Genomic DNA, 12,016 nt, shown 5'->3' with positions numbered 1-12,016 from the left:
TATGTGTACGTATGAATGAATGTAATGCACAAACAAAAATCTGGGGGATACATACCAAATAGAAATAGGGATTACCTTTGAGAAGAGCACTAGTTTGGGAGTGCTAGTCAAAAGAGATTTTGTCTTATTCATAATGTTTTTTGCTTGTTTTTATTGACGTATAATTGATGTACAATATCCTATTAGTTCCAGGTGTACATCATAGTGATTCTGTATTTATATACACTACAAAATGATTACCACAATAAGTCTAGTTACCATGTCACCATACAAAGTTATTATGATATTATTGACTATTTCCCTATGCTGTGCATTACATCCCCATGACATTTATTTTATAGTTTGTACCCCTTAATCCTCTCACCTATTTCACCTGTGCCCACAACCCCTCCCCCCCCAGTAACCACCAGTTTCCTGTATCTATGATGCTGTTTCCGTTTGGTTCTGTTCATTTGTTTTGTTTTTAGATTCCACATATAAGTGAAATCATATGGCATTTACCTTTATCTATCTGACTTATTTTATTTAGCCTAATACCCACTAGTTCCCTCCATGTTGTTACAAATGGCAAGATTTCATTCTTTTTTATGGCTGAGGAAATAGTCCATTGTACATATATTCCACATCTTTATCCATTCATCTATATCTTGACCATTGTAAACAATTCTGCAGTGAACATAGGGGTGGATATATCTCGTTGAATTAGTGTTTTCATTTTCTTTGAATAAATACCCGGAAGTGGAATTGCTGGATCATATAGTAGGTTCTATTGTTAATTTTTTGAGGAACCTCCATACTGTTTTCCATAGTGGCTGCACCAATTTTCATTCCCACCAGCAGTGCACAAGGGCTCCCTTTTCTCCACATCCTTGCCAACAGTTGTTATTTTTTGTTTTTCTGATAGCCATTCTGACAGGTGTGAGGTAATATCTCATTGTGGTTTTGATTTGCATTTCTCTGATGATTAGTGATGTTGAGCACCTTTTCATGTACCTGTTGGCCATCTCTACGTCTTCTTTGGAAAAATGTCTATTCAGATCTTCTGTCCATTTTTTAACTGGGTTGGTTGTTTTTTTGATATTAAGTTGTGTAAGTTCTTTGTATTTTTTGGATATTAACCCCTTATAGAATGTATGATTTACAAATATCTTCTCCCATTCAGTAAGTTGCCTTTTTGTTTTGTTGATGGTTTCCTTCACTGTGCAGAGGCTTTTTAATCTGATGTAATCCCTTTTGTTTATTTTTGCTTTTGTTGCCCTTGCTTGAGGAAACCGGTCCAAAGAAATATTGCTGAGACCAACATCAAAGAGCTGACTGCCTATGTTTTCTCCTAGGAGTTTTATGGTTCCAGGTCTTACATTCAAGTTTTTAATCCATTTTGAATTTATTTTTGTATATGGTGTACGATAATGGTCCAGTTTCATTCTTTTGCATGTAGCTGTCCAGTTTTCCCAACACCATTTATTGAAGAGACTGTCTTTTCTCCATTGTATATTCTTGCCTCTTTTGTTATATATTAATTGACCATATACATGTAGGTTTATTTCTGGGCTCTCTATTCTATTCCATTGATCTATGTGTCTATTTTCATGCCAGTACCATACTGTTTTGATTACTATAGATTTGTAGTATAGTTTGTAATCAGGGAGCATGATGCTGCTAGTCTTGTTCTTCTTTCTCAAGACTGCTCTGGCTATTCGAGGTCTTTTGTGGTTCCACACAAATTTTAGGAGCCAGCCCTGGTGATCTAGTGGTTAGGATTCGGCTCTCTCACCACTGTGGCCCGTATTCATTTGCCCGTCAGGGAATCAACTATCTGTCACTTGTTATATTGTGGCAGCTGCATGTTGCTGTGATGCTGAAAGGTATGACACCAGTATTTCAAATACTAGCAGGGTCACCCATGGCGGACAGGTTTCAGCAGAGCTTCCAGACTACAACAGACTACGAAGAAAGACTTGGCCACCCACTTCTGAAAAAGTCAGCCATGACCTGGAGAGTATTATGTTAAGTGAAATAAGCCAGAAAGAGAAAGACAAACACTGTATGATCTCACTCATATGTGGAATATAAACCAACACATGGACAGAGAAAACTGTACTGTGGTTACCAGAGGCAGGGGGGGTCGGGGGTGAGCACAAGGGGTGAAGGGAGTCATATATATGGTGATGGACAAACAAAAATGTACAACCCAAAATTTCACAATGTTAAAGTCCATGAAAACATCAAAAAACAAAAAGTCAGCCATGAAAACCCTATGAATAGCAGCAGAGCACTGTCTGATATAGCACCAGAAGGTGACAGAATGGTGCAAAAGGATCAGGTGGGGTTCCGCTCTGCTGTACGCAGGGTGCAAGGAGTCGGAACTGACTTGATGCACTAACAACAAACATATTTTAGGATTCTTTGTTCTAGTTTGATGAAAAATGCCATTGGTATTTTGATGGGGATTGTATTGAATATATATAATGTGTTAAGTTTAACATGGGGAATATATACAATCATATATTACTTATGTTAATTAAAATTAACTTTAAAAATCTAACAATTTCCACACACACTTGCCTAAACTTTCCTACAATTCCAAGAAATTTCATTTTAAAGGCCAGAATATCTTTCCATCCTATTCTCCAAACAAAAATATTTTATGTAATGACAAAGTTCACTAAACTCTTGATTTAAAATAGCAGGGAATAAATATACTTTAAGCCAGCTAGCAAATGTTTGTGGAAAAAGACAAACTGTGTACATGTTAAATGTCAAATGTCTTCTATGTGACTAAAAGACAAGGTGGTATATTTATTATTTTTGTTCCTTTGAAGTTTCAGGGTTGAGAGGCTTAAATACTTTTGGTTCAAGGTGGAGAACCCAGGGAATCAGTGTTTGGGACATCTCCCATGTGGGTTAGAATTTAACTGGAGGTCAGGAGCCATGGGAAAGCACCCGAAGAGACAAAGTGAGAAGGGAATAAAAGAAGAGTTTTAAGGAACAGAAGAGTGAGCACTGAAAACGTTCCTACTTCACTGTCATCTTCTTTCCCAAACAAGCTGACTTCTTTATTTAGTATTTAGCTGCTCTGATGAGGATAAAATGGATTTCACTTTGGAAGGCCCCACGTTTGAGGAAAAACAAATAAACAAAACTACTAAATAACCCACTTTTCTTTATAATCTTCCAAGGAACAGAGGACAAGACCTTCAACTGTAGCCTATAATGATGAGGAGAGAAAAACTAATAAAAAGAAAAAGAAAACACTGTAGGACTCCAGAGTTTCCACAATCAAGGGAGACGCTTAACAGTGTTACACAGAAAATAAAACCAATTGTCATTTTCCTCCCAGTGTGTTAGGATTCAATTTTTAATTTACAACTTCCTTCCAAAAGAAGTAGATTTATAAAAGTCCCCACTGCACTGTATCATTTGACAATCCAGAAGCACTAGTCAGAAAAGACTGTTCCAGTGTAACTTAATCTAAAAGATCTGAAAGAAAAAAACTTTGTGTGCCTATTAAATGATTTTGGAAACACTGCTATTAAATATTAAAAGAGTATTTATAAAAATATATGCAGATTATAAAAATAACAAATTCCCAAGTACTCATCATCCAAATGAAGAAAAGAACATTATTATTTCCTTGGAAGTTCCCACGGACTCTCTTCAATTGCGTCCCATTCCCTCACTGAATCTAGTTTTTATCATTCCTTTGCTTTTCTTCAGCTTTATCACCTGCTTATACTCCTAAAAATATATATTAGTTTTTTAAATAAACTTTATATAAATTGATACTGTAAGTATTCTAGAATTTTTGGCTCAATATTATGTCTGAAAGTTATTCATCTTGCTGTATGTAGTTACAATTCATGCATTTTCCCTGCTGTACAGAGTTCCAAGCATGAATAACCACAACTTATTTTTCCATTCTGCGGATGACATTTGTTTCCAATCCCTAACAATGACAAACACTGCTTCTGTGAACAGTGTTGTGCATGATCCCTGGCGCACACAGGCAGTCAAGTATCTCTACAATACATGGGTAAAAGTAAAATTGCTCAGCCCTATGTTATGGGCATTTTCAACTCTACTAGGTAATGCCAAGTTGTTTTCCAAAGCAGTTGTACCAATTTATAGTCCACTTACTCCATATCCCCAGAAGCAGTTGATATCTTCTGTTTTTCAAAATTTTTGTCAATCTGGGGGGTGAGAAATTTTATCTCTGTGATTAATATGCATTTCCCTGAGAATTAATGTGACTGAGCTTTTCCTCATATACTAACGGCCCTTAGGGTTTCTACTTCTACGAAATGCTTATCGAGTCTTTTGTCCATTTTTATATTGGACTGTCTTTTTCTTATTTGATACATAGGGTTTCTTTTTAACATAGTATGGATACAGGGATACCTCAGAGATATTGTGAGTTTGGTTCCACATTATCACAGCAAAGCAAGTCACATGAATTTTTTGGTTTCCCAGTGCATATAAAAGTTATGTTAACACTATACTGTAGTCTATTAACTGTGCAATAGCATTATGCCTAAAAAAACAATGTATATACATTAAAGTAAAAAACATATTATTGTTAAAAAATGCTAACCATCATCTTCAGTGACTCGTAATCTTTTGCTGGTGGAGGGTCTTGCCTCAATGTTGAACGCTGCTGCCTGATCAGAGTGGTGGTTGCTGAAGGTTGGGGTGGCTGTGGCAATTTCTTACAATAAGACTACAATGAAGTGTGCCTCACTGGCTGACTCTTCCTTTCATGAACAATTTCTCTGTAGCATGCAATGCTATTTGATAGTATTTTACTCACAGTAGAAGTTCTTTCAAAATTGGAGTCAATCCTCTCAAACCCTGCTGCTGCTGTATCAACTAAGTTTATGTAATATTCCAAATGCTTTGTTGTCATTTCAACAATCTTCACAGGATCTTCACCAAGAGTAGATTCTATCTCAAGAAACCACTTTCTTTGCTCATCCATAAGAAGCAACTCCTCATCTGTTAAAGTTTTACCATGAGATTGCAGCAATTCAGTCACATCTTCAGGCTTCACTTCTAATTCTAGTTCTCTTGTTGCTTCCACCACATTTGCAGTTACTTTCTCCACTGAAGTCTTGAACCAAAGTCATCCACGAGGGTTGGAATCAACTTCTTCAAAACTCCTGTTAATGCTGATATTTTGACCTCTTCCCATGAATCAAGATGTTCTTAATGGCATCTAGAATGGCGAATCCTTTCCAGAGGGTTTTCAATTTACTTTGCCCAGATCCATCAGAGGAATCACTATAGCCTTATATAAGGCTATATAGCTATAGCCTTATTAAATGTATTTCTTAAATAATAAGACTTGAAAGTCAAAATGACTCCTTGATCCATGAGCTGCAGAATGGATGTGGTGTTAGCAGGAATGAAAACAACATTGATCTTGTGGTACATCTCCGCCAGAGCTCTTGGGTGACCAGATGCTTTGTCAATGAGCAGTAATATTTTGAAAGGAATCTTTTTTTCTGAGCAATAGCTCTCAACAGTGGGTTTAAAATATTCAGTCAACTATATTGTAAACAGATGATGCGTTGTCATCCAGGCTTTGTTGTTCCATTTATAGAGCACAGGCAGAGTATATTTAGCATAATTCTTAAGGGCTCTAGGATTTTCAAAATGGTAAGTGAGCATTGGCTTCAACTTAAAGTCAGCAGCTGCATTAGCCCCTAACAAGAGAGTCAGCCTGTCCTTTGAAGCTTTGAAGCCGGGCATTGACTTCTCTAGCTGTGAAAGTCCTAGATGGCATCTTCTTCCAATATAAGCCTGTTTGTTTTCATTGAAAATCTGTTGTTTAGTGTAGCACCTTCATTAACTGCCTCAGCTAGATCTTCCGGATAACTCGCTGCTCCTTCTACACCGGCACTGGCTTCACTTTGCACTTTTATGTTATAGAGAAGGCTTCTTTCCTCAAACCTCATAAATCAATGTCTGGAAGCCTCAAACTTTTCTTCTGCAGCTTCCTCACCTCTCTCAGCTTTCACAGAATTGAAGAGAGTTAGGGCCTTGCTCTGGATTAGGCTTTGACTTAGGGAATGTTGTGGCTGGTCTGATCTTCCATCCAGACCATGAAAACTTTCTCCATATCAGCAATAATGCCGTTTTGCTTTCTTACCATTCATGTGTTCACTGGAGTAGCACTTTAATTTCCTTCAAGAATTTTTCCTTTGCAATTACAACTTGGCTAACTGTCTGGCACAAGAGGCCTAGCTTTTGGCCTATCTTGGCTTTCCACATGCCTTTCTCACTAAGCTTTATTATTACAAGCTTTTAATTTAAAGTGAGAGATGTGCGACTCTTCCTTTCACTTGAACATTTACAGGCCATTGTAGGGTTATTAAATTGGCCTAATTTCAATATTGTGTCTCAAGGAATAGGGAGGCCTGAGGAGAGGGAGAGAGACAGGGGACTGGCTGGTCAGCAGAGCACTCAGAACATACACAACATTTATTGATTAAGTTCACCGTCTTATACAGGCATGGTTTGCAGTGCCCCAAAACAATTACAATAGTAGCATCAAAGATCACTGATCACAGACCATCATAACAAATATAATAATAATGATAATGTTTGAAATATTGTGAGAATCACCAAAATGTGACACAGAGAGATGAAGTAAGCAAATGCTGTTGGAAAAATGATGCCAAAAGACTTGCTCAATGCAAACCTTCAATTTTTTTTTTTTTTGTGAGGAAGACCGGCTCTGAGCTAACATCTGCCCATCCTCTTCTTTTTGCTGAGGAAGACTGGCCCTGGGCTAACAACCATGCCCATCTTCCTTCACTTTATATGGGACGCCACCACAGCATGGCCTTACAAAGGGTGCGTTGGTGCACGCCCGGGATCCGAACTGGCGAACCCCAGACCACCGCAGCGGAGCGCAAACACTTAACCGCTTGTGCCACCGGGCCGGCCCCCAAACCTTCAATTTTAAAAAAAAACACAATATCTTCAAAGCACAATAAAGTGAAGTGCAATAAAATGAGGTATGCCTGTATTAATCTTTTTTATATTTATATATGTCAAAAAATATCTTTCCCCAATTTGTGCTTTAGTTTTCACTCTCTTTAAGGTCTCTTAAAGGTGTCTTTTACTGAAAAATAGCCAGTTGAAAGAGTACAAACATTATGGGCTTTATTTCCTTGGTGAAATATGAGGCTAAGATATGCAAGAATGAAAAGGACAGAAGTAGAATAGGGTGCTTGAAATCAATGATACATGTTTGGAACTGCCCCTATGAACAATGGCAGAAGAATCAATCAGAAATAAGGAAAGATCTCAAAAATATTGAGAGGCTAGAGAAGACTGGCATAGTGAAGATCAAGTGAAAAAGCAATACTGCTGAGTTGATCTGAAGGTGAGTAAAAGATATCAACCTACGAGGACAAGGGGGACTAGGCGAAGAGTTGCCAGCAGACAGAAGACGTCAGTACACAGCAACATAAGGTAACTGCAGAGGGTGCACCAATGAACAGAGATTTGATTAGCTCTCCATATTTCCTGAGAAAAAGCAAATATAAAGGTAAAGGCAGACTGAGCTTCAATAGTGTATTGATTCTATTAGTTTGTGTGGTTAGATTGGGGTCGCCAAACTACAATCCACAGGTCAAATGTGGCACCATCTGTTTTGGTACAACTTGCAAGCTAAGAATGATTGTTACATTTTTAAATGGTTGAAAAAAAAATCAAAAGAAGAATATTTCATAACACATGAAAATTATATGAAATTCAAATTTTAGTGTCTATAAATAATGTTTTACTGGCATACAGCCATACTCATATCTGATATTGAACTATCTTTGCATTCCCAGGATAACATTCATAAAGTAAACAAGCCTATACTTTTCCACTCTTGTGTAGTCTTTATCTTGTTTGGCAACAAGATTATTTTGGCCTCAGTAAATAAGCCATGCACAGTTTTCACTCTTTCCATTTTCTGCAATAATTTGGATAAAATAGGAACTAACCGTTTCTTGAAAATTTGGTACAAGTCGTCCCTAGACCCGATTTGGGCCTGAAGTTCTTTTGGGAGAAGGGGGTCTTTAACATTTCAATTGTTTAAAAATCTTACTGTTCTATTCATATTTTCTATTTCTTCTTATGCCAATTTTGACATTTTATATTTAGGAATATATAGCTATTCAAAAAACCATCATTTTTATAATTCTTTATTCTATCTTTATTATTGGGCCTATAGTTATTTCTTCTATTTTGTTCTATATTTTATTTTTCTGCCTTAACTCTTTTTTTAAATTAGTTTGCTAGCAATCTATTATTCTTATTATCTTTCCAAAGAGCAAGTTTTTTGCTTTGTTAATATTTCATAAACTTGACTTACAAAACAACATCATTTCTCTATACCAATAAAACTAAACAATGTGATAAAGAAGACACCATGCATGACAACTATAACATAATAAGAGTTTAAGAATTAACCAAAAATATATAACATGCCTCTTGAGAAAACATTATTAAACTCTAACAAGACATAGAAGATGATCTGGATAAATGGAAATATATTACATGTTCTTGAGTGGGATAATTTAACATGCCAAGTCTTCCCAAATTAACCTCTACATTTAATTAAATCCCAATAAAAATCATAGTCACACTTTTTGAGGCACTCAGTAGACATATTCTAAAATTTATATGAAAGAATAAAGGTCCATGAATAGCTGTTAACTTTGAGAAAGAAAAGAAACAAGAGGGACCTAGCCCTACCAGATATTAAGAAATACTGTAAAACCACAGGGATAAAAAGATGTGGCCTTGCTGCAAGAATAGATAAAAAGACTAATGAATTAGAACAGAGTTCAGAGACAGATCCGTGTACCTTGAGAACATAAACAAAATAGGTAGCACTACAAATCAGTGAGGAAATGATGCATTTTCTAGTGGATGGTGTGAGAAAAATTGACTTGCTATATAAGAGGAAGAAAAAATACACCTAGAATCCTGCCTAATACCAAATACAAAGATAAACTCTAGACCAGGGGGCAGATTATGACCTGAATACCAGACACCCGTTTTTGTAAATAAAGTTTTATTGGGAAAAGCCATGCCTATTCATTTACATATGCCCATGGCTGCTTTTATGTTCCAATGGCAGCGTTGAATAGTTGTGATAGAGACCATCCGCCCTGCAAAGTTTAAAATATTTACTATCTGTCCCTTTAAGAAAATGTTTGCTGACTCCTGCTCTACATGAATTAAAGACCTTAATATAAAAGGTAAAACTACAAAATTAACAGAAGAAAATATATCAGAATCTCTTTTGACCTTGGTATGGGGGAGAACTTCTTAAATAAAACTCTAAATTATAAACCATAAGGCAAAAAACTCTTTAAGCTTATTACATAGAAATTAAGGATTTCTGCTAAATAAATAATATCATGGATGAAGGTAACTGACAAAAGACTGAGAAGTTATTTGCAAAGTCCAAAACCAAAAAGAGACCAATATCTCTAATATATAAGAATCAGCTATAATTTAATAAGGAAACAAGAAGCTCAAAAGAAAACTAAGCACAGAATTTAAAGAAGCAATTTGCAGGGAAAAAAATCTAAATATATAAGCATAGGAAGAGATGCTCAAACTCATTAGTAATCAGAGAAATGCAGATTAAACTAACATAGAGATGTCACTTTATACCCTCAGACTTGCTAAAATTAGACAGCTATATAATGCCATTCCTTGATATTATATAGAAACCTAGTTTCTCCCAATTCTGGTATTAATTATCAATACTAACTAAAATGAAAAATCACTCCACTCTGGAAACAAAATTTAAGAAGTAGCAAAATATAATAGACACGTATCTATATTCAGTTAGTATCTTATTCAATATAGATATTCAGTAATTGTTTGCTGAATTGAATATTCAGCTATGAATGTGCTGGCACTCACAAACTGCATTAAGAAAACAAAGATAGGTAAATATTCACATTGGCTAGTTTTCTTAATTCAAGTGTTTGCAGGTCAGAAAACCAGCCAGAAGAAAATTAAATGTTTTATTGCTAACCTGGATACGAAGTTTCACTTGAAATTATGTCAGACTTATATTTTTAAGGATTTTAAAATATAACCTTGCAGTTTCTAAAACCACTGGCTCTGTACTGAATTGAAAGTAGGTAGTATACACATACACATCACTAGAGGCAAATGGAAGCAGAACGACATTTCTCATGCTCTCTTTAAAGTCTGACAATAATCACGGCAATAACTACACATACACACATACTACTTACAACTTCTGAACAAGCTGTTCCTGTTTCCTTCCTCCTCTCTTCATGGTTCCACAATTACAACAGCAGCCCACATCAAAAACACTGGCAGTCCTTTCACATCTCTTTGTGTGCCATGACAGTGAACAGTAACTAATTTGGATTTTTTCCCTTTGCCATAGTCCTTACATCAGCTCCTTCTTTCCAACTCACCGCCACTACTGCAGTTCAGAGCCCAGCCTCAAGTTCAGATTACAGTTAACGCCTCTTAATTACTCTTCCTTCCCCTTTTTTCTCCCTTATTCCCTCTCCCCTTTCTTCCTTCTTTTCCTCTGCTCTTCCTCACTACATCCATCCATCCAAGCGGTATTTTTTGAGTATCTATTATGTTTCAGGTCCTGTTTCTTTGTTGGGGATACAGCAATGATGAAGACAGATAAGGCCCCTGCTCTTGCAGAATTTTTTTCTCGGTTCTTCAAATATATATTCTATATTCAGCTATTAAAACAAATTTTCCCTTAGAACTGCGTTGCCCTTTGCCAACCTCATTCAAAAATATCTACTTGTTTTCCATGGCCTGCAGAATAAAAGTCCAAACTTTCCAGCTGACCTCCCAAGATCCTCTAGGGTCTGGCTCCATTCTGTCTTTCCAGCTGAATCTCCTACTACTTCACTATGTGTACCCCGTGCTTCAGCTAAACTTGAGTACTTATTTTAAACCCTATCTATGGCAAAACAGATGAGGTACCATAAGATAAAGTTACAGGTTGAATGCAGCAACAACAAAAACCTAATACAAGATAACACAGAAAAACTAAAGAGTAAACGAAGAAAGGATGCAAAAATGGACTACCCACTACTTCCCACAACTATTCTTTGATTGTCTTATTAGTGCCACAGGACACACCCAGAGACGTGGGAGCAGGGCTTTCCTCTAAAGGCAAGGTGTATCAGTCACTCTGGGAAAAGGTGACTGTGGAATACAAAAGGAGGGAGGCCTTTGAACTATAGACAAAAAGGACTTCCTCTCATCTCTTGGGCTAAGAACAAGCTAGAAGGGAAGAAGTCCTTCTTGGAGAGTCCCAAAAGAGATCCAGTGGTAACAGTGAGCTGCCCCAGACCTATGGAAGTAGGGCAAAAGTGAACAGCAACATAAGCCTCTATTATTCATTGGCAGTAACAGAATCAAGAGCAGCACAGAGAAGCAGCCAGTTTCTGGGAGAATCATATGAAGGAAGCGGCTGTGGCACACCCTCCAGTCTCAACAGGATGCATCTAAGTTCTAGCTCCACTAGCAGAGCAGAATCCACAACTAACTCTTTGAACCCAAGGCTGGAGGTGAGACCCAGGTGTAGTGTTAAGAGGAGAACGCCAGAGGGAATGAACCTGAGGACTTGCACGAAATGCACATGAGGCAGCACAGTAGAAAACTTGCAAAAAGCTAGAGGACACTCTGAAACGGCTAATTTCTAGTAGGCCAGGGGAGACTTGTGTCACAATAATTTGTGTATAAGTAAGTGTGATTTTATTTTGCAGTCACATGCAGATGACATAGAGGACCTAAGGGCTATATTTTCACTTTTTTTAATGATAATTATTGCTGTCATATTTGTGTGCCTCCCTCCCTCCTTTTCTAGATAGTGAGCTCCTTTAAAAGCAGAACAACACCCATTATAAGATAAATTTTCCATGAATTGCTTTGTCCCTTGTCAATTTTTATAAGGTTTTTCTATTTCCCACAAAACCTTGCATGATGAGTC

General features: G+C 36.9%; 1 protein-coding gene across 2 annotated transcripts in view; it reads right to left on the bottom strand.

Annotated features, from left to right (window-relative positions):
* TMEM170B (transmembrane protein 170B) overlaps window positions 1-12,016 on the bottom strand; it is a 46,477-nt gene that overhangs the window by 10,786 nt on the left and 23,675 nt on the right. The window lies entirely within an intron of this gene.

This window comes from Ceratotherium simum, chromosome 13 (assembly GCF_057802395.1).
Source record: "Ceratotherium simum simum isolate JZ-2026a chromosome 13, ASM5780239v1, whole genome shotgun sequence".
NCBI classification, from domain to species: domain Eukaryota; kingdom Metazoa; phylum Chordata; class Mammalia; order Perissodactyla; family Rhinocerotidae; genus Ceratotherium; species Ceratotherium simum.
This window is presented reverse-complemented; position numbering and strand designations above follow the sequence as displayed.